This window comes from Halichoerus grypus, chromosome 4 (genome assembly GCF_964656455.1).
Source record: "Halichoerus grypus chromosome 4, mHalGry1.hap1.1, whole genome shotgun sequence".
Lineage (NCBI taxonomy): Eukaryota > Metazoa > Chordata > Mammalia > Carnivora > Phocidae > Halichoerus > Halichoerus grypus.
In genome coordinates, this window is record NC_135715.1 from 72629928 (window position 1) to 72651652 (window position 21725).

Here is a 21725-nt window from a genome sequence, read left to right on the forward strand (position 1 = left end):
TTTCTCCTTCATTATTTCAATCCCATCCCTCTGGGATACCAATATTTTTTTTTTTTTTAAAGATTTTATTTATTTATTTGAGAGAGAGAGAATGAGAGGGAGGAGGGTCAGAGGGAGAAGCAGACTCCCTGCCGAGCAGGGAGCCTGATGCGGGACTCGATCCCGGGACTCCAGGATCATGACCTGAGCTGAAGGCAGTCGCTTAACCAACTGAGCCACCCAGGCATCCCCCTGGGATACCAATATTAACACCCCGGTCCATATCATTCTAAGAACTTTTTGTGCTTACCCAAAATATATTATATACCATCTTGTACTTCCTTTTTCCTTCCTTTAAACAAAACAAAGCAAAATAAAGTCATACTTTACTTTGTGAGTTGCTTTTATCACTGGATAATATACCATGGGCATTTTCCCAGCTCATTACACATAAATCCAACGGATTCTTTTTAGTGATCACCGCATTTTATCAATTTAGATATGCCAGAATTTTATTCATTTATTCAACAATTTCTTTGAATGTTTATTACGTTCCATGTGCGGGGAGAACAACATTAAGATCCCAGGTATATACCTGAAACTAATGAAACATTGTGTGTCAGCTCTACTCAAACAGATCATAGTAACTTTCTATGAAAGATAGATGACAACACTGATATCATAAAAAATAAGTTAAAAAATCTCTCTTTTTATTTATTTATTTTTAAAGATTTTATTTATTCATTTGTAAGAGAGAGCGAGAGAGAGCACAAGCAGGGGAGGGCCAGAAGGAGAAGGAGAAGCAGGCTCCCAGCTGAGCAGGGAGCCCGATGCAGGGCTTGATCCCAGGACCCTGAGATCATGACCTGAGCCGAAAGCAGACACTTAACTGACTGAGCCATCTAGGCGCCCCCCAAAATCTCTCTCTTTTTTAAAAAAAATCTCTGTTCTTGAGCAGCTTACATTCTAGTGGGAAGAGACTGAAAATAACCATATTTATTTAATGACTTCCCTCCTGAGGGATATTCAAGTTGTTGTCAGTGTTTTGCTATTATAAACAGTGGAAAGGTAACCATCTTTTAACATATATGCTTTTATAACTTTGTATTTTTAAAGGCTAGACTACTTAAATTGGAAATGCTAAGTCAAAGAACAGGCCCATTTTTTAACTTTACTAAATACAGTCATTGTTTTCTAAAATGGTTTGGCAAGTCACACTACCGTCACAGGGGCCCTTAAGTGAGTCCCCCTTTCTCCACAGACTCTTTGTATTAGAGATCATCTTTTAAGTTTTTGTTAATCTGATGGACAGAAAATGGTACTAGTTAACTTTACATTCCATGATTCTTAAGCAGGTTGAGCATATTTTCATGTGTTTATTGGGCATTTGTGTTTTCTGTGATTTGCTGAATCAATTTTTTTTTTAATAGTAAACAGAAGGAAAAGATTTATTTGACAGGGAGAGACACAGCGAGAGAGGGAATACAAGCAGGGGGAGTGGGAGAGGGAGAAGCAGGCTTCCGGCTGAGCAGGGAGCCCGATGCGGGGCTCGATCCCAGGACCCCGGGATCACAGATGAGAGCCCAAGGCAGATGCCTAAGGATTGAGCCTGGGAGCCCAAGGCAGATGCCTAAGGACTGAGCCACCCAGGCGTCCCTAGTAAACAGAAGGAAAAGAAATGGAGTACTTCCGCATCCCAGGCTTTGTGCTTGATTCTTCTTCTTTTTTTTTTTTTTAAGATTTTATTTCTGTATTTGACAGAGAGAGAGACAGCGAGAGAGGGAACACAAGCAGGGGGAGTGGGAGAGGGAGAAGCAGGCTTCCAGCTGAGCAGGGAGCCCGATGATGCAATGATGTGGGGGCTCCATCCCAGGATCCTGGGATCATGACCTGAGCCCAAGGCAGACACTTAACGGCTGAGCCACCCACGCGCTCCTGTGCTTGATTCTTTAACTTAAATTATTTGATTTAATCTTTGCAACAACCGGCATCTATTCCTATAAGATAGATTCTAATCCAGGCCTAGCTGACATCAAACATCATGCTATTTAAACCAGTATTGAGTCTGACCTCTGAATGTAGCAAACTTTCTAGGTATAAAGGTAAAGAAATTATGGGGGCGCCTGAGTGGCTCATTCAGTTGAACTTCTGACTCTTGATCTCAGCTCAGGTCTTGATCTCGAGGTTGTAAGTTCAAGCTCTGCACTGGGCTCCACACTGGGTGTGGAGCCTATTAAAAGAAAAGAAAAGAAATTATGAAGAAAACAATGGATAGCTATCAAAAACATTATTTCAGGGGCACCTGGCCTGCTCAGTTGGTGGAGCATGCGACTCTTGATCTCAGGGTTGTGAGTTCAAGCCCCACATTGGGTATAGAGATTACTTAAAAATAAAATCTTAAAAACAAACAAACACATCATTTCAAAAATTTAAAAGCAAATAAAAAATGACAAAAAGTATTTGCTACAAAAATGACAAGAGAGCTGTTATCCTTTTTTTAAAAAAAGATTTTTTATGTATTCACTTGAGAGAGACAGAGGGAGTGAGCGAGAGCATGAGCAGGGGGAGGGTCAGAGGGAGAGGGAGAAGCAGACTCCCCACTGAGCAGGGTGCCAGATCCCAGGACCCCAGGATCATGACCTGAGCCAAAGGCACGCTTACTGACTGAGCCACCCAGGTGCCTCAAGAATTGTTATCCTTAATATATAAATGATACAACGCAATATGATAAGAGAAACACTAGACTTCTAAAGAATTATCATCAAATAATATAAAACTTTAAAAAATCAGATACCCAAGCCTGGTGAGGATGTGATGAAACAGGCATCTGCTGTGCTTATTGGACTTAGGGTCCAGGATCTCATAATATAATTCAGGTCCAGGTGGATATTAGGCTCCTTAAGTTACGGTTCTGCTTGATATGAAAACTTATGAATTAAAGAGATAAATTTTCTTCCACTCCTCCCTCAAATAAACCCAACATACAGTGGTGGGACAGGTATAGGATGTCTGCTATAGATACTCCTAAAGTGGAGAAAACAGAAACACAGCAGTCATTGGTTTATATTAATTCTGAAATCCATCTGAGCATATGTTGCCCATATTGATTAGGACTCCATCTTGTTCTCTGGGAGTGACCATCTGGGATTTTTCCTCTGCCCTGTTGGTCTTTGTTCCTGTTCTCTGAGTCATCCTTCCTTTTTTCATAGAAAGCAGTCAATGTTTGCAACATTTTCAGCCTGCTTTCTGCCTAGAAGTTTGAGGAGCCAAAGGCCTCATTTCAATATATCACCTTTCGATTGAAGGTGATATAATTACTTTGAAATCCTTGTGGATTTCTCATGTCTCAATTTATAAAACTATTCCATTAAATTAAATTACCCACAAATCTGAGTCAAGTCCTTCTCTACCTTGAGTCCCCGTGAAGCCATTGTGCAAAAATGCCTTTAAGATTTTTAAAAGCTCTGGAACACCTTGGTGGCTCAGTCGGTTAAGCGTCTGCCTTCGGCTCAGGTCATGATCTCAGGGTCCTGAGATCGAGTCCGGCATCGGGCTCCCTGCTCAGTGGGGAGCCTGCTTCTCCCTCTGCCTTCTGCTCCCCCTGCTTGTGCTCTCTGACAAATAAATAAAATCTTAAAAAAAAAAAAAAAAGGATTTTTAGAAGCTCTATTGTTTAACAGAGATTGTTTGTAAGGCTTGCCCTGCAATTCTTAGAAGGCTGGAGAGGTCCAGAATATGCCATCTTAAAATATTGCACTTTGGCTTAAGGATTATTTTGAGCTGAAGGCAGTTGAGAGTCAGCAGATCCAGGGAGAGTTCTCTTCGCTTCCCTTTCCTGCCTAAAAGTAGGGCATACACTCTCCCTTTGTGAAGGTATTCCACCCCACTCCTGTACCAGGAAGAGGAGAGTCAGCAGGAAGGTGAGTCTGCATAAACAAACCTTACTAAAATCACCTTAATCTTCCATTAGTTTCCCTCATGTACTTCCGATTCGCTCCCCCACAATTCATCATCCCTTCCCTTTGTTAAAAATGGCATATACCCCCATCCTCAGGTCTAGTTACTTCTTTTTGAGTTTCGCCTTTTTTCTGTGAACTCTCACGCAGACAATATGTTAATCAAATTTGTGTTCTTTTTTTCTCCCGTTAATCTATCTTGTCAGTTAAATTCGAAGGCTCCAGGTACTGAACCTAGGAAGATAGAGGGGAAAATTTCCCATTCTGACAAGGCCTTTAGTCTAGTTGACATTTTCAGGTCTAGGAAGCACCATCTTATACTGTACTTGGGTCTGAACAAAGGGCTGATAGTTATACCTTTGGCTTCATTTCTAATTCTGAAAACACATTTTCCTGGCAGTGCCCTGGATTTGATCTCTGCTCAGAGGTCATTTCTTATTTTGAGAACCCTTTGCTGGATAAGTTTTGGCTACGCTCTCTACTTTCCTCTTAATTCCAATTGAAAACTGAGCAGTATTCTTTAGCTCATTTTCCTCATTTTATACAGACAGCTAGGATAAGTTGGTGGCACCTTTAATACCCTGTCCAGGAGTCTCTTCAGCTCGATTACTGAGTTTATTAAGAACACTTCCTATTTTCCACATTACCTCGGATGACAGCATTACCAAACACTCTGCTGATACACAGCAAATATCTTCTTTCCTTCAGGGAATAGTAGCTGTGTTTTCTCCATTATATCTAGAGCCTCAGCTGGGAAATCTGGGATGGCTGGGGGCTGGAATCATTTGGAGGCTTCTTTATTTATATATCTGGCACCTTGTTTGAGGTGACTTGAAGTCTAGGCCCAGCTGGAACTGTCAGTTGGAGTCTCTATACTTGGCCTCTTCATGTGGCTTGGGATTCCTCACTGCCTGGTGGCCACAGGGTACTCAGACTTCTTACATGGTAGCCCAGGCTTCCAGGAGCATGTGTTCCCAGCAAATAATGAAGAAGCTATATAGCCTTTAGTGACCTAATCACCTGAGTCACTTCCACCATATTATATTGGTCAAAGAAGCCATAAGCCCATCCAGATTCAAGGGGGAGGGGGGGACAGCTATACTTTACTTCTTGATGGGAGTCTGTCAAAAATGTGTGGTTGTGCTTTAAAATAGCCATATGCACACACATGTATTTATTATGTAACATAGAATGCAGACTGAAGGGAAACATACCAAAATATGAGTGATTAAGAGAGAATATCACTGCTGTGGTTTTAGGGGAAATTTTGATTGTTTTCTCATTTATTTATTTATTTATTTGACACAGAGAGAGACGAGATCGGGCGTGTTTAGGGTGGTATGGCCATAGACTGACACAGAGAGGGAGACAGCTAGAGAGGGAACACAAGCAGGGGAGCGGGAGAGGGAGAAGCAGGCTCCTAGCTGAGCAGAGAGCCCGATGCGGGGCTCGATTCCAGGACCCTGGGATCATGACCTGAGCCGAAGGCAGACGCTTAACGACTGAGCCACCCAGGCGCCCCTTGATTGTTTTTCTGTTCCTTAGATTCTTCTATAGTTTCCAAATTTTCTATAATTATATTTATTTTGTAATAAATAAGCTTCTATAACAATCCACTCATAGCCTATTTTATTTCATTCATATCTCCCCAATATTCTGAAGGAAATGCAAAGCATCATATCAATTCACTTCTAAATGTTTTAGAGTGTATCTTTAAAAGATATGGACACCTGGGGGTGCCTGGCTGGCTCAGTAGGTAGGGCATGTGACTCTTGATCTTGGTGCTGTGAGTTCGAGCCCCACATAGGGTGTAGAGACTTCTTTTAAAAAATAGTAAATAATAATAAGAAAAAGATAAGGACACTTTTATCAGTATTATATTATAAAAAATAGCACTTCTGCACAGCAAAGTCAACTCTATGGAAGAAAATATTGGCAAATCATATATCTGATAAGGGGTTAACATCCAAAATATATGAAGAACTCATACAACAAATCCATAGAGGATATTGGCATCAGGGGTGGGAAAAGAAAGAAGGAAGCATCTAACAATGAAAAAACAGTAAGAAGCATAAATGACAGAATGGGAAGAAGGGAGATGATAGTTATATTGAATTCATTCATGTATTTATTCCTTTAGTGAGTCACTCTTTGTTTACTGAGCCCCTGACAAACACAAGACTCTATGTTGTGTATTATAGTATTGATAAAACTATTAGAAGAAAGTCAAGATGGAAAGAGGAAATATTCGGAAAAGAGGTATGGGCTTCTTCACATAGTTTCTTAGACGTTTATTTAGCTTAGCGTGTCCCAGAATTGTAGGCCAGAACACAGTGAAAACACTGGGATAAAGTAGGCTTTCTTGGATGATGAACCACGTCAGAGGTGATATGAGAAGTGTGATGTCCATACCTGGCCAATGCTCAGGGACAGAGTCTTCAGTTTTAGGCTTAAAAGCTGAAATTTACAATGAACAAATTTAAGGAATTTTTACAAATTTTTATTGATTTATTTTTAAAGTGTATCTATTTTTTTCTTCCAAATGTGACACAGGCATTGTGAAAAATACAAACCCTCAGAAATAGAAATTATTAAGAGTGCAAGCCCCCCAAAACCACTATTAAGGATCTACTAAATTTTTCTAGATTTTTAATATTCTTTTTTTCTACTTGCAAACATTTGTAAAATGCTGAACTTTTTTGACAAAAAATAATTTTCTTCTTTGGAAGCTAGTTGATGATAGCTAACATTTATGGAAAGAAATTAAGTCATTTGCCTAGGGCCACACAGCTAGTAAATGGTGGATCAAGAATTCAAACCCAGGGGTGCCTAGATGGCTCATCTGGTAGAGCATGTTATTCTTGACCTTGGGGATTGTGAGTTCAAGCCCCACGTTGGGGGTAGAGTTTACTTAAGGGGGAAAAAAAAAGAATTCTAATCCATAAAGTCCAGCTTTAGGGTACACACTACAAAGGCTTTCTAGAGCAGTGCGCTTTGACAGAAATAGAATCTGATCCATATATGTAATTTTAATTTTTTGTAGCCATATTAAAAAGAAGTAAAAGAAACAGTTGGAACTGATGTTAGTATATTTATTTAACCAAATATACCCTAATTATTATCATTTTAACATGTAAATAATATGAAAATTATTATTTTCATATTATTACACTAAGTCCTAAATTTGATGTGCATTTTGCATTTTCAGCATATCTGAGTTTGGCATAGCCGCATTTCTTTAAAAATTTATTTATTCATTAGAGAGAGAGAGTGCAAGCAGGGGGAGGGGCAGAAGGAGAGAATCTTCAAGCAGACCCCCAAACCCAGGGCGAGGCGTGGTTAATCTCACAACCCATGAGATCATGACCTGAGCTGAAACGGAGTCCCATGTTTAACCCACTGAACCACCCAGGTGCCCCATGGCATAGCCACATTTCAAGTGCTCAGTAGCCATGGGTGGCCGGTGGCTACTCTACTGAACAAGGCAGAGCCAGGCAGTTTCATTTGTTCCTTCAGTGGATGTTTCCTGTAGGCCCACTATGCGTCGAGCACAATGCTAGGTGCTGGGGAATCAGTGATGAATGAGACACAGAACTTACATTCCGGTGGAGGATGCATTGGAAAAACAATAGAGTAAATAAGTCCATACCACATACCAGAAAACGTGAGATTGTGGGCACCGCTATGAAAAAAAAAAGAGAGAGAGAGAGAGATGTAGAGAATTACTAGAGACACTACTTGAGATAAGGTGGCCAGGAGAGATATTTTCGCAGAGGTGATGTTGGAATAGAGAGCTGGGTGGGGAAAGCAAAAATAACACCACCATCAAGAGGCTAATTCTTTTGGAGAGTTTATTATATTCCAGGTGCTGCTCCAAGTGTTTTCCATACAGGAACTCATTTCATCTTCCCAAACCCCAAGAAGCTGGGTCTATTATTATCCTCATTGTCCAGATGAGGAGACCAAAACGGAAGACGTTAAGTAAACTGCCCAAGTTTACACAGTAACTGTGAAGGAGCCCCTGGAGCCGGCCTCAGGAAGAAGAGGTGCTCAGGCAGAGGGATTAGAGTGTACAAGTCTCGGGGGACTGTGGCAGGTCAAATAATGGCCCCCCACCATCTCCGGGTTCCAATCCCTGGCACCTGTGAATGTTGCCTCGTAGAGCAAAAGGGACTTTGCAGATGTGATTAACTTAAGGATTTTGAAGTGGCGAAATTATCCTGGGTTATCTGGGTGTGCCCAGTGTCATCATTAGGATCCTTAGAAGAGGGATGCAGAGGAAGATTTGGTGACAGATTGCGATGACTAAGGAAGCAAGAGGTTGAGTGAATGAAGGAAGGGGCAGGACCCAAGGAACGCAGGCGTCCTCTAGAAGCCTGGAAGCAAGGAAACAGTCTCTCCTCTGCAGCCTCCAGCAGGAGCGCTGACACCTTGATTTTAGATTTCTGACCTCCAGAACTGTAAGAGAATAAATCAGTGTCCTTTCAAGCCACTGAGTTGGTGGTGATTTTTTAATTTAATTTGTTTATTTAAATTCAATTAATGAACATATAATGTATTATTTGTTTCAGGGGTACAGGTCTGTGATTTATCAGGCTTAGATAATACCCAGTGCTCATTACATCCATGCCCTCCCCAATGTCCATCACCCAGTTACCCCATCCCCCCACCCCCCTCCCCTCCAGCAACCCTCAGTTTGTTTGGTTTGTCTCCCTCTTTGGTTTCATCTTGTTTCATTTTTTCCTCTTTCTCTATGATCCTCTGCCTTGTTTCTTAAATTCCACATATCAGTGAGATCATATGATAATTGTTTTTCTCTGATTGACTTATTTCGCTTAGCATAATACCCTCTAGTTCCATACACATCATTGTAAATGGCAAGATTTCATTTTTGATGGCTGTGTAATATTCCATTGTATATATGGACCACATCTTCTTTATCCATTCATCTGTCGATGGACATCTGGGCTCTTTCCATAGTTTAGTTATTGTGGACATTGCTCTTATAAATATTGGGGTGCAGGTGCCCCTTTGGATTACTACATTTGTATCTTTGGGGTAAATACCCAGTAGTGCAATTGCTGGGTCATAGGGTAGCTCTATTTTCAACTTTTTGAGGACCCTCCATACTGTTTTCCAGAGTGGCTGCACCAGCTTGCATTCCCACCAACAGTGTAAGAGAGTTTCCCTTTCTCCACATTCTTATACCAATATCTGTCATTTCCTGACTTGTTATTTTAGCCATTCTGACTGGTATGAGATGGTATCTCATTGAGGTTTTGATTTGTATTTCCCTAATGCCGAGTGATGTTGAGCACTTTTTCATGTGTCTGTTGGCCATTTGGATGTCTTCTTTGCAGAAATGTCTGTTCATGTCTTCTGCCCATTTCTTGGTTGGATTATTTGTTCTTTGGGTGTTGAGTTTGATAAGTTCTTTATAGATCTTTGGATACTAGCCAAAGTATCCAAAGATCTGATATGTCATTTGCAAATATCTTCTCCCATTCTGTCAGTTGTCTTTTGGTGAGTTTGTGGTAATTTGATGGCAGCAGTTGAAAAGGAATGTAGGAACTATATGTATGGACTTTCTTTGTGCTTTTTCTGGCCTCCAGGTCTTTGCTTTAGCTGTTCTCTTGGCACGGAGTTCCTCTCTCGATCCCTCTTCTCGGCTGGCCCACTTGCAACTCTGCTAAAAGTTTCCTGACTCCCCAGGTGTGGTTTCTCCTTCCTCTGTGTTCCTTGAGCACTTTGCATAACTCTCTGCTATATCATTTATGACATTTTATTATAATACACTTTTCTACTTGTCTGATTCTTGCTTTTGACGATGGATTTCTTGAGGGTAGGGATCCTCTATTTTGCCTCTTTCTGTCCCCAGTAATCAGCAGAGGACCTGGTAAATAGTCAGCAGTTCATTCAATTTTGTGGAATGAAAACAATCAAACAGAAGACCACAATAAGGAATCACGTCATATAAAGTTCCCTTCACAAAAGCAACTTGCTCCGCAAGCAACTTTTACCTTGTCTTCTCTGGCCCACTTCTGACTGCCACAATAGGGTGGAGCAGTGTCTTACCACCCCCACACTCTCACGCCCCAGGAAGACTTCCCAGACCCTTCCCAGTCAGTTTGACCTTGAACTGCTCCATCTGTTGGCATCCTAAATCAGACCGCCTTCCCAAGTACCATGCAGTTTGACCCCACGTCAGTATTTCTGGTTGTTGAGCCTCTACAGGTCAGCCAATGATTAATGAGGTGAAGAAAGGCTTCCCGAATTTTAAGAGCAGACCTACTTGCAATTGGGTACACTTGTTACATTGTCTGTAGGAAAAGTGACAACAATTTAGTCAATGTTCTTTTAAATTATCCCATTTTTTTCTCAACATAAAGTAACGTTCAAATAAAAAAATTTAAAACATCATCTGCAGTCCCTCTATTCATAACCACTGATAACATTTTAAAAGTTTATTACTAATTTTAAAGTTAGTACATTCCTATTGTCAAAAATATAAACAATGCAGAAGAACATGAAGTAAAATGTAAAGGAATACCCACTTCCACTCCCCAGAACTAACCACTCTTAATATTTGGTCGTGCCTTTAAAAACACAAAAGAAAACAAAACTATAAAGCAATGATTTAAAAAAAAAAAAGCACAAGATCTCAACAACACTAATGAAAACAAATAACAAAATTCCACAAAACTGACTCAGGTCAATTAATTTAAAAAATCCTAGTCTTGTTTTTATGAGCAGCTAACCTAATCCTGTGGGGGATGCTCTTTGTGGCCCTCTCGCCACACCAACTGTCTTGGATATTCAGTATACGGCGGACAAGGACAGCGGGATGGATGAGGGCTCTCACAATACTTTATCAGCATTGCTTGGTGACCCACATAACAGCTGCATTTTGTAAGTGGTAAAAATAAGACAGCTGAAAATGAGGTCTTAACTCGCCTTTACAAGCTGATGGCTGAACTGAGCAAAGCAGCCTGGAGTCTTAAATGTGTTTCTAGTCTCTGTTCCACTTCTCATCTTTGAGGACTTGACAGCTGTGTGGCACCATAGGTAATAGCTTGGATAAATAAATACGAAGTGTGAAGTGATTTTATTTAACCTCCAAGGTTAAATAAAGTTCAAGGTGGAGCCCTAGAGTTTAACTGTCAATATGGCCTTAGTTGTGACTGTTTTCAAGAATATGGACTTTGTGGCTGATTTATTTCCTTTAAACATGCCTTACGCATACTTTCCAGAATCAGCTACAGGGTTGGCCTTGAAAAAGCAACTTCTTTATGTCTGGGAGAACTTGGTTATATTTGCACAACAGGTTGAAAAGATTAACATCTGAAATGGATTCTGTATTTGCCTGTTGACTTTCATGACAGTGTGGAAGATACGGACTTCACAAACAATAGTGGGAATCTTAGAGAATTCACACTCACATTCCACTCTTGCCAAAATTCAGCTCTACTTTTGTGTTTTGCCTTTTGGAAATATTTTTTGCCATCTATTCACCTTTGCCTTCCCAGCATCTAGTACAGGAAGGGGTCCGAAAGAGGTCCATCATTGTAGGCTAGCCCAGCCCAGATTCCACATGGATGGGACTATACCAAGATATAGAGACCAAGAAGCATGGTTCCCTGGGGGCCATCTTAGAAACTAGCTACCATAGAGGGACACTGCTGAAGTCAGGGAAGGTCCAATGGTTGATGAGCTAACAGACTTGATAGAGGACCCAGGGCATCGTCCAGAGCCTAGTATAGTTTTTATTATATTATATATAATAAATCATTATAATTATTTATTATCAATAAATCTTAATGTAAGGAAGAATGGAAGAAAAAGATAAAGGCAGGCAAATATAGGAAGGGTAAGTTGGTGGCCCTTCCAGCCAGAGACAAAAGAACATTGTTTAAAAGCAATACAGTGGTTTTAGAACTTGCACGTATGCACTGATGGGCTCAGAGAATGAAAGGGCCATGAGTCCAGGCTGGGGAATTTGGCCTTGACCCTTCAACTATGAAAGCTACTGAAAAAAACACTTTAGGTAATAGAGAAGTGAGGTGTGGAGGTGGTCTGGGGAAGCTGGTACTGGAGACAGTGAGATCAGTTAGGCTATTGCAGTGCATCTAGAGAGGAAGGAAGAAAGTGTTAAGGGAAAACCATGGTGGGGGAGGCAGAGGAGGAAACAGATTTGAGATAGTCCTGGAAAGGAGGATGAGCAGACCAAGTATTCTGTGATTTGTGGTGTGACTAAGAGGATTTGAACACTATGTTTGAGGACATTTATCTTAATATGCTGCATTTCCTTCCATATATTTATTATAAAATAACACATTATATGAATATATATAATTTCAAAGTAAACACACCATAAGAAATAGTACATTCCTAAAGCTTCTTTTTTTTTTTTAAAGGTTTTATTTATTTATTAGAGACAGAGAGAGAGAGAGAGCATGAGCAACATGGGGAGGTGCAGAGGGAGAGGAAGAAGCAGACTCCCTGATGCAGGGCTTGATCCCAGGACCCTGGGATCATGACCTGAGCTTAAGGCAGACGCCCAAATGACTGAGCCACCCAGGTGCCCCCCAAAGCTTCTGATGTAAAACAAAATGTGAATTTTGTGTAACATGATACTTTAAATTAAGGCACAGATTTTCCCTTATATCATTCCCCCCCCTTTTTTTGTAGTCTCCATGCCCAGTGTGGGGCCCAACGTGGGGCTTGAACTCACAACCCTGAGATCAAGACCTGAGCTGAGATTAAGAATCAGATGCTTAATTGACTGAGCCCCCCAGGTGCCCCTCATCCTTGATAACATGTCTCATGGTGACAAAAGACACCTTGTCTTTCTTCATAGGGTTCCCATCTTACCCAAGCAGCCTAAAAACATAATTTTAATAGCAATTCAACTTCAAAGTCTAGTCTTTAGATAGATAAGCTAAGTAGTCAGCTATTTCCACACAGATAAACTGTGTTTTGTCTTGGCTGGTCACTACCAGTCTATGTGGGGTTTCCAAGGAGCCAAGAAGGCATGCTCAGTGAAGTTTTGGAGCTGAAGGAAAAAGATAAAATCTATCTTTTCCCCTTTCATGATCCATCCTTACCCACAAAGCACACTGAATTGCCTCCTGGTCTAAGGTCTGATCAGGAGACAGAAACAACACGTTACCCCCCAGGGAGAAGAATCAGACATGAGAAACTATGAGTGAAAAAAGAACATGAAGGCATCGTGTAAGTAGTGAATGTGAAAGCCAGCTACCCTGCTAGGGCTAGGACAACAAAATAAAGAGGACGTAAATATGAAAACTTAGAAACTCGAAGGGGATGCCCCCTGGAGCTGAGATCTCTGAGGAGGGACTGCTGGCCAAAGGCGATGATGTCTTTGTGAGATTGTTGATGCCCTTGTGGAGTGTTGGTTCTGGAAAATCCCAAACTGGAATAAGCTGCTGCTAATGGACTAAACTGGTGCTGTCAGAAGAAGCCTGCCCCGCCTCTCACTGACGTGAACAAGAAGCAGAAACAAGGCCTCCCTCCTGCCTTGTGCCATCAAGCCTCCCTCTAGTGCCTCCTACTGGTTGACAGAACCAAACCCACAGCCAGTTGCCAAAGAAGAAATGTAGTTTTTGGTGTCTGGGCTCAGCCCCACCATCACAAAGGAGAGTTTAGAAGGTTGGGTTTGAGACCAAGAAATAAGAGCTTAATGATCGCATTTGGATTTAAAAGTGTTTGACATGAGTTCGCCCCTTGCTTTTCTTTCTTTTTTTTTTTTTTTAAACTTTAAGTAATCTCTACTCCCAATGTGGGGCTCCAACTCATGACCCTGAGATCAAGAGTCACATGCTCGCGTGCTCTTCCAACTGAGCCATCCAGCTGCCCCTCCCCCTTTCTTTCTCATTTCTAATTCAACTTTCTCCCTCCAAAGAGGCTCTGAGTTGGTTTCCAACAAAGGCACATACTAAATAGGACATTTAAAGAAAAAAACTTAAAATAGATAAAATAAAGATTAAGCACCACTCAACACTGTTTTCAAAACTTGGTAAGGCAACCAAAGTAGAAATATATTTTGTATTATGGGGACTTTATGCACATGACTGAAAAAAGTTTCATGAAGCAATTCTCACTAAGCATAAGGTACTCTGATATTTTCTATCCTATTTTATTTAGTTTTTTAGATTTCTGATAACCCACTGAACTGTCTTCATCAATGACTAAGAGGTTGCAAGCTACTGTTTGAAAAACACTGATATAGAGGAAGGGAAGATCCAGTGTTTTATAATTGCATATAACATTTAGGGCCCATTTCCATATCAAAAAGTACTTTTCACACACTTTGTTTTATTTAACTCTCACAGCAATCCTGTGACATGGGTATTCCCCCCAATTTACTAATGAGAAAACAGACCTAAAGATACTAAGTCTTGTGCCATGCAGTTCAAAGAGTAATGAATGGTTAATGGAGAACTAGAAGCCATTTTTTCTGATTGAAAATCTCAGCCTTTGTCAATATGCTATGCTAGGATGAGAGATGAAGTTGAGCTCTAATTGACCACTAATTTTAGGGTTGAACTTTCTGGTAGACAAGACAAACAATGAGTTGTGTAGTGCTCATTGTCTGAGGAAAGCAAGCACACGAATTTGTCTGAACAAACTTCCTTCTAGAATTAAATCCAAGGACCCCATACCTGGACTATGTATAATAATAAATATTGTTTTCACCTGTGGTTTTTGCAGAAAACACCAAATTATAATGACAATTTTTTTTAAAGATTTTATGTATTCGACAGAGAGAGATATCGAGAGAGGGAACACAAGCATGAGGGAGCTGGAGAGGGAGAAGCAGGTTCCCTGTCGAGCAGGGAGCCCAAGACATGGTGCTTGATCCCAGGATGCACGGATCATGACGTGAGCCGAAGGCAGACACTTAATGACTGAGCCACCCAGGTGCCCCTATAATGACAATTTTTATATAGACTCTTGGTAACAGTGGTAGAGACTGCTAGCTGTCCCTAGTATCCGTTCTACCCTTCCTTCTTTAATGCTCTCCCTTCCCCCCCCTTTTTTTAGATTTTATTTATTTGAGAGAGAGAGTGAGAGAGAGAGAGCATGAGCAGGGGGAGGGGCAGAGGGAGAAGCAGACTCCCCGCTGAGCAGGTAGTACAACGTGGGGCTTGATCCTGGGACTCTGGATCATGACCTGAGCTGAAGTCAGACTCCTAACTGGCTGAACCACCCAGGTGCCCCTCCCCTCCCATTTTTAATTAGATAAATGGCCATCCAGAATAAAGACCACATTTTCCAGCCTGCTGTGCAGGTAGGTGTTCTCATGTAACTAAGTCTTGTTAACGAAGTGTCAGCAAGAGTGGTGTGACTTCCTTGAAATGTCATTAAAGGGAACTGTATGCATTTTCCATTGCTGTAATAACAAATCAACACACATTTAACAGCTAAAAACAACACAAATTTATTATCTCCCAGTTTCTGCAGGTCAAAGGCCCCCTTTGGCTCATCGTGTGTCTCTGCTCCAGGGTTCACATGGCCAAAATCAAGTTGCTGGCCAAGTGGGCACTTCTAGGAAGGCTCTGGGAACAATTCGGGTTCCTGGCAGAATGCAGGCCCTGAGGGTGTAGGACTGAGGTCCCCATTTTCTTGCCAACTATCACCTGGGGACACCTCTTCACTCCCAGAGGCCTCTCTCCAGTTCTTGTACCTGGGTCCCTACATCCCAGAGACAGCAATGGCATATCACATCCTCTCACACTTGGAATCTCTCTGACTCTCCCTTCTGCTGCATCTCTTGGATTGCAGCTAGAGAAAGTTCTCTGCTTTTAAGGGCTTATATGATCAGACTGGGCCTACCAGATAACCTGGGATGATCTCTCTATTTTAAGGTCCCTAACTTAATTACATCTTTAAAATACCTTTTGCCTGTAACAGAACATATTCACAGGTTTGAGGAATTACCGAGTGGACATCTTTCAGTGATCAGTATTCCATCTACCACAAAGGCTTACATTTCTTCCTTGTTTCTTCCCTCCTGCTGCTTAGAAAGTGGGTGTCATAGCTGGAGTCACAGCTGGGATAATGAAGTAAGGGCCACAGTTTAGGGATAGCAGAAAGAGAAGCCAAAGCAGCCTGAGTCCCAGACAGCTCTGGAGCAATATTCCAGTCCTGAACTACCTACCTCCCGACTTCCACGTGGGAGAGAAATTAACTTCACTCTTCAGTCACTGCTATTTGTGGTTTCTATAAGTCACTGTCAGATGTAGCCAGTACATTAACGTCTAAGGAAATGACTTATTACGGAGGTCCTGGGACAATCACCTATTCCCTGGGGGTCTAGGGACCCCTGAATAAATTTCACTTTGAAGATTTATTTTTTTAATTTTTAAGTAATCTCTACACCCAACATGGGGCTCAAACCACAACACTGAGATCAAGAACCGTATGACTGACTGAGCCAGGCAGGTGCTCCTGAGCAAATTTCACTTTTGTAAAGGGACTTTGGTCATCAGACTATCCCTAAGTTAGTTACACATGTGTGCGTTACATATAAAGCTGATTGAATTTGGGCATCAGTGCTATTTGAAGTATCACTTCAGTGTGGCTGGCTTTTGCCTCTGTGTTTTATAGAATTGTTGGTCTATTTTTGCTCCTGCCTGGTCAGCACCAATGTGGCTTTTCAGCCCAGACACTTTTCTGTAAAGAACCGGGACAAGACCTAGCTACCCCTATCAGAGGGAAGATGTAGGGCCTCGAGGGAAAAGAGGCACCTCTAGTTTGTGTCACTATTGTCTCCTCTGGGGTCCTCTGTCCCTGCCCTGGTGGGACAAGAAAGACCCCAGCTTCTGGAAGAACTGGAAGAACTTCTGGAAGCTTCTGGAAGAACCACATGCTGCATAAAGGATCCCACCCACCAATGCATGTTCTCTTCACATTCAGTAGTTTGTCTAACCCTCAGGACAATTGAGTGAGATGGTACTATCCCTAATTCATAGGTGAGTAGCTGAGCTCAAAGGGATTAAGTTATTTGCCCTACTTCAGAAGGGTAGTAAATAGTGGAGGCAGAACTAGAAGTTAAACTCTGCCCAGAGTACTGAGAAACAGCACTTTTAATCTCCGTATTTGTCCATTGATCCTTTCCTTTCTCCTCCATTGGATCTGAGGACAAAAGCCAGCATGAAAGTTGGCTTGTGTTTTTCCAAAGTCGGTTTGTTTGTGTCTTTGTGAGAGGCCCACTCATCCAGAGGAGAAATGATTTACTTTACTACACTTCTGGCCTAGAAAATTAGTCTTTCAACATTAAATAAAAATAAGCCACACATTTATTAATTGCAATAAATTCAATTATCTGGTATTTTCAACCAAAAAAAATCTTGGAAATTATTTTGTACATTTTATTGGGTTTCTAGAGCTACTGAAGTGGGTATAGCTCCATGTAATAAATCAATTTCAAATTGGCAGTATTTTCAGATGTATCTAGAAATGTGAAGCTTCTGGATTTTTTAAAAAAGATTTTATTTATTTATTTGAGAGAGAGAGAGCATTAGCAGGGCAAGGGCAGAGGGAGAGGGATACGCAGACTCCCTGCTGAGCATGGAGCCTGATCCCAGGACCCTGAGATCATGACCTGAGCCAAAGTTCAGAGGCTTAACCGACTGAGCCACCCAGGTGCCCCAAAGCTTTTGGATTTCTTAGAGCATGTATAAATAATTTTTCAAACTCTCAGTCCTTGGAAATGACTAATTGAGAATTCAGGAAAATAATAGAATTTATTCAAATGATATTTACTCACAGCAAAAATATTGTAATGATTTTTTTATGTGTAATTATCACTAGAAGTAGAGTTCTGTGTTTTCTATAATGCGGGCAAGAATCCTGAATGCATGCTGATGATATAACATATATTTAAAGTCTCTGTATGTTCTATGCTTAGGGAAAGACTCCAAGCAATTCAACTTGAAGTTGAATTATAAAATATCGCTTAAGGTTTGAGGTATCTATCTTTTCAAAAGCCATGGCATCTCATTTATAGAGAAAAATAATTTTAATTAAAAAAGGAATAAAATTTTATTATGCCCATTCTATCTCATGATATATAAATACAGCATATTTTAATATGGGAACCTGGCATTGACAGGTTATCAGTATGTAGCCCAAAAGAACCATTTCAGCCAAGCCACTTTCACTCTTAAAACAGTTATTGGTAGTAGAACTTGACCTCCCCTTCCTACCCAGAGTTACCTGCAGGTCATTTCCCACTGCTCAAGCTGTCCACTCGTAGCAATTCCCGGAAGGCTGGCGGCCAGCTAAGAGGCTGTGTATCATTCCCAGTTAGTTCCTCTGCAGCGAGACCTTGCTGCTTCCTGTTGCCTTGCCTCAGGTTCCCATTATATTTATTGCCCCCACATCAGCTTGCCAGAATGGGTTGAGTAAAATTTGATTCAATGTCAACCCAGAATTTCCCTCTTCTGACCCTTCTAACTACCTGATTTTCAGGAGGGTTTCTAGATGACACTGTTGATGTATGAAAGACCTTAGCTGTGAACTTTTTTCTTAGAAAGAAAAAAATTAATTCCTTATGCACTCATGCCATACTTTAGCAATCAGTCAGCTTCCATCAAAGTTCCAAGCTGTGTACAGACAGTTTTTCCTGCCTTCAGACATTGTGTCAACACAGAGAATTGAGACCGTTACCTGAGTGGACAGTTTTCAACAGCAGCTATGTCATCAGACACTTGGGAAATTGCTGTGCTGGGCAGAAAAAAAATGAGTATATAGGAGGGTGTCTCTGGTCCTCAGATACACACTGATCATTGTCACCATGGAAACCCACTTAAGACACACCCTAAACATAGGCACACAAACATATATAGGCACACCCAGACAGGCAAAGATAGGGAGACTCACTCTAAGACACTCACCACACCTACACAGACACAAAGATCTAGAGAGAAAGAGAAGAGGGGAGAGAGAATGAGGGAATGGGAATATAAGAACAGGCAGACTTCCTCGACTTGAAAGGACTGTGCAATGCTTTGATTTCATTCGAACTTACATGCATTGAACTGAATTCGTTGAAGAGGAGATGGAGAGGGTGACAGCGCCAGACCAAGGGAACCAAAATTAATTTGGGAAACCAAAACAGCCCTTGTGGTTCAAAAGGAGAAATTTGGGGAACCTGAGCGGACTCCTGTTTATTCAGGTAAGTTCACAGATAATCAATCCAATCTCCATGACTGCAGAGACCATCAGGAGAAGTGATCCGATTTCTTAAAACTGTGAGCCCTTCCAGAGAAGGACGTGTATGACTACCAGAGGTGCCCAGCACAGAGTGAGAGCCCAATAAATGTTGCTGGATGCATTCGGGCACCAGTCCCGGACTGAAAGGTCCAAGCGAGTTACAGGTATCAAACCTGTTAAAAACTATAGGCAGATCCTGAAAATCATCACCAACTTTCAGGTGTTATTATTGCATGGTATGAATTTAGCTTTTAAGGTGAGAACTTCTTCGAGAAACTGTTAGCAAACCGACAGGAAGAACTATATCCCAGAAGAAAAGGAGATTTTTGTTTGCGGTGCACTCTACCTGGTACTGTGTATTGCGGCACTATTCACAAAGAGTCCCCAGAGCTCCGGTCCCTGCTTGCACAGCGGTGTGCTTTCCCGGGTTCTCCACCCCAGCTCCCACTCTCTCGGTGGCTTAGGGTGTGTGGGGGGAGGAGCTCTGTGCCGAATTTTCCGACTCCCCGACCGGCACTTCTGACAAGAGCTGGGAGACCCTGCCGCAGTAGGTGCGCGGGCGGGGAGCGCTCCTGTCCGCTCCACCAGCGCCCAGCGGCGCTCCGCCAACCTCGGGTCGTAGATTCCGGAAGGCGCGGGGCATGGCAGGGCTTGTGGCTCCAGCTTGGATGATCATCCGGGCTGGGCCCGCGTGGAGGTGCGGGCGGGCGCTCCTGGGCTTGTCTGCGCGGTGAACAGAGCCCCGCAGTCCCGTGGTCTTGGAGCGCACTCGCCTGACGCGCGCTCATTTGCGCGGGGAACTGCGTACGGCGTTCCCGGAGCCCCGCTCACCTTCCCCGCCGAGAACACTTGCCCCGAGAGCGCTTTCGAAGGCTACCGGTGTCTTTTTCTTCCCGGAGAAGAGTATGCCCAGCCAGAAGAGCAGAGGGAGGCTGACAGCCCTACCCGAGAGGCAGGTACCAGGGTCACCTGAGGAGTTCTGGGACCTCGAGATCCCTTGATTGGCAGAAAGAGGCCCTTCGCAAGGCTCCGCCGGCTGTTTTGTTTTGTTTTGTTTTGTTTCTGGGCTCCTGAGAGATCTCATCTTTACCGGCCTCCTCACTCTGGAGACTAGGCTCTGTGCGCGGGTTTGGGTTTGGGGCTCCAAGTGCCCCCGCCACTTGGGCCCACGGTTCGCCTGCATTTGGCCGAGGGTGGCCACGCAGAGTTGGAGATTCACGCGTCGAGCCCCACGCGGGTCGTCCTATGGGGTCTGACCTAACCCCTTTGGCCAAGAGGGGTGGAGCACCAAGTGGCTCTCCCGACCCGGGAGTTCGCCCCTCGTTCTTCCTCTCTTCCTGGCCCATCTGGCTAGCTGGGCTGCGCTCTGTGCTGCCTCCTCGGGCCTCCCTGGAAGGCTGGCCTTTACTGGCAACGTCACCTCACCTCTGCCACTGCCACCATCCTCACCCTCATCGCGTGTACTGGCAACGAGGCGCTGGGCTCCGTAATAAACACTTCAAAGATACCATCCCATTTTATGGAAGAGGAAACAGAGAATTAAGTGATTAGCTCACGACTACGCTGAATTTTCTGGATTTCATGCCGGGGGCGTGGGGACTTGAAAGCTGGAGCTCTTCCCCGTGGGAGGCACCGCTCTGGCCGCGGGTCTCCGAGTCGCCGTGAGCCGCGAAGCTGCGCTTTCAGCAAAGCTTAAGGATCCCGCGCCCGGTGCTGGGCAGTTGGAGACCGCACGCCTGGCCCGGAGTCAACACCTGCGCCGGCACCTGCGCCCTCGGCCGCCCAAGCCCGCCCCAGAGGGCTCACACCTCTTTAATTTGGGTTGGCGAACTCTCCAGCCCGCGCGGAGAGGCCACGCTGCAGCCGGGGCAGCGCGCGAGATTGGGATGGGAGCCTCGGAGAGGGAGGCTGGTTTGCTCTGGAGCCCTAGAACCCTCCTTAGCCTCCGAGGACAAGTCTCCGCGCCTCCACCAGTTGGGTGGCTGAGCTTCAGCTAGTCCTCCCCACCCAATATCAGCTTCCCGTGTGTAAAAGGAGGACAGTTTCACTTACCTGGTGAAGGTTGTTGTGGGAAATCAAAAGAATTTATTTATGAGGAAGGGAGTCATAAAACTGGGAAGTGTTAAGGATCACTGGTTATATGAACAAGTCACATTAACAGCGACAGCGTGGGGATTTGTCAAAGGAGAGGGGTTTTAGGGCTGGCAGGAGACGCGGTGAATCTCTCCGGGTGAATCTCTGCAGCAGCCCCTCCCCGCTTACTTCCGAAAGGAATGATGGTCATAAAACAATGTGGAAGGATGACTATTTCTAGATGGTGAATTAAACACTTTACAGGTATTTTGCTTAAATCTCACAACTCTGCGAAGTAGTATTTACTCCCACTTTACAGACAGGGAAACTGAGGCACAGAGAAGTTGAATAATTTTATCTAGGTCACCCGTCGGTATTTGAGGGACGCGGGTGTGAAGGCAGATTTGCTAGACTCCGGAGCCCAGGCATGTCTGGCGAAGCTGCAGGGCAAGGTCATTGTCTCCCCAGTGAGGTATC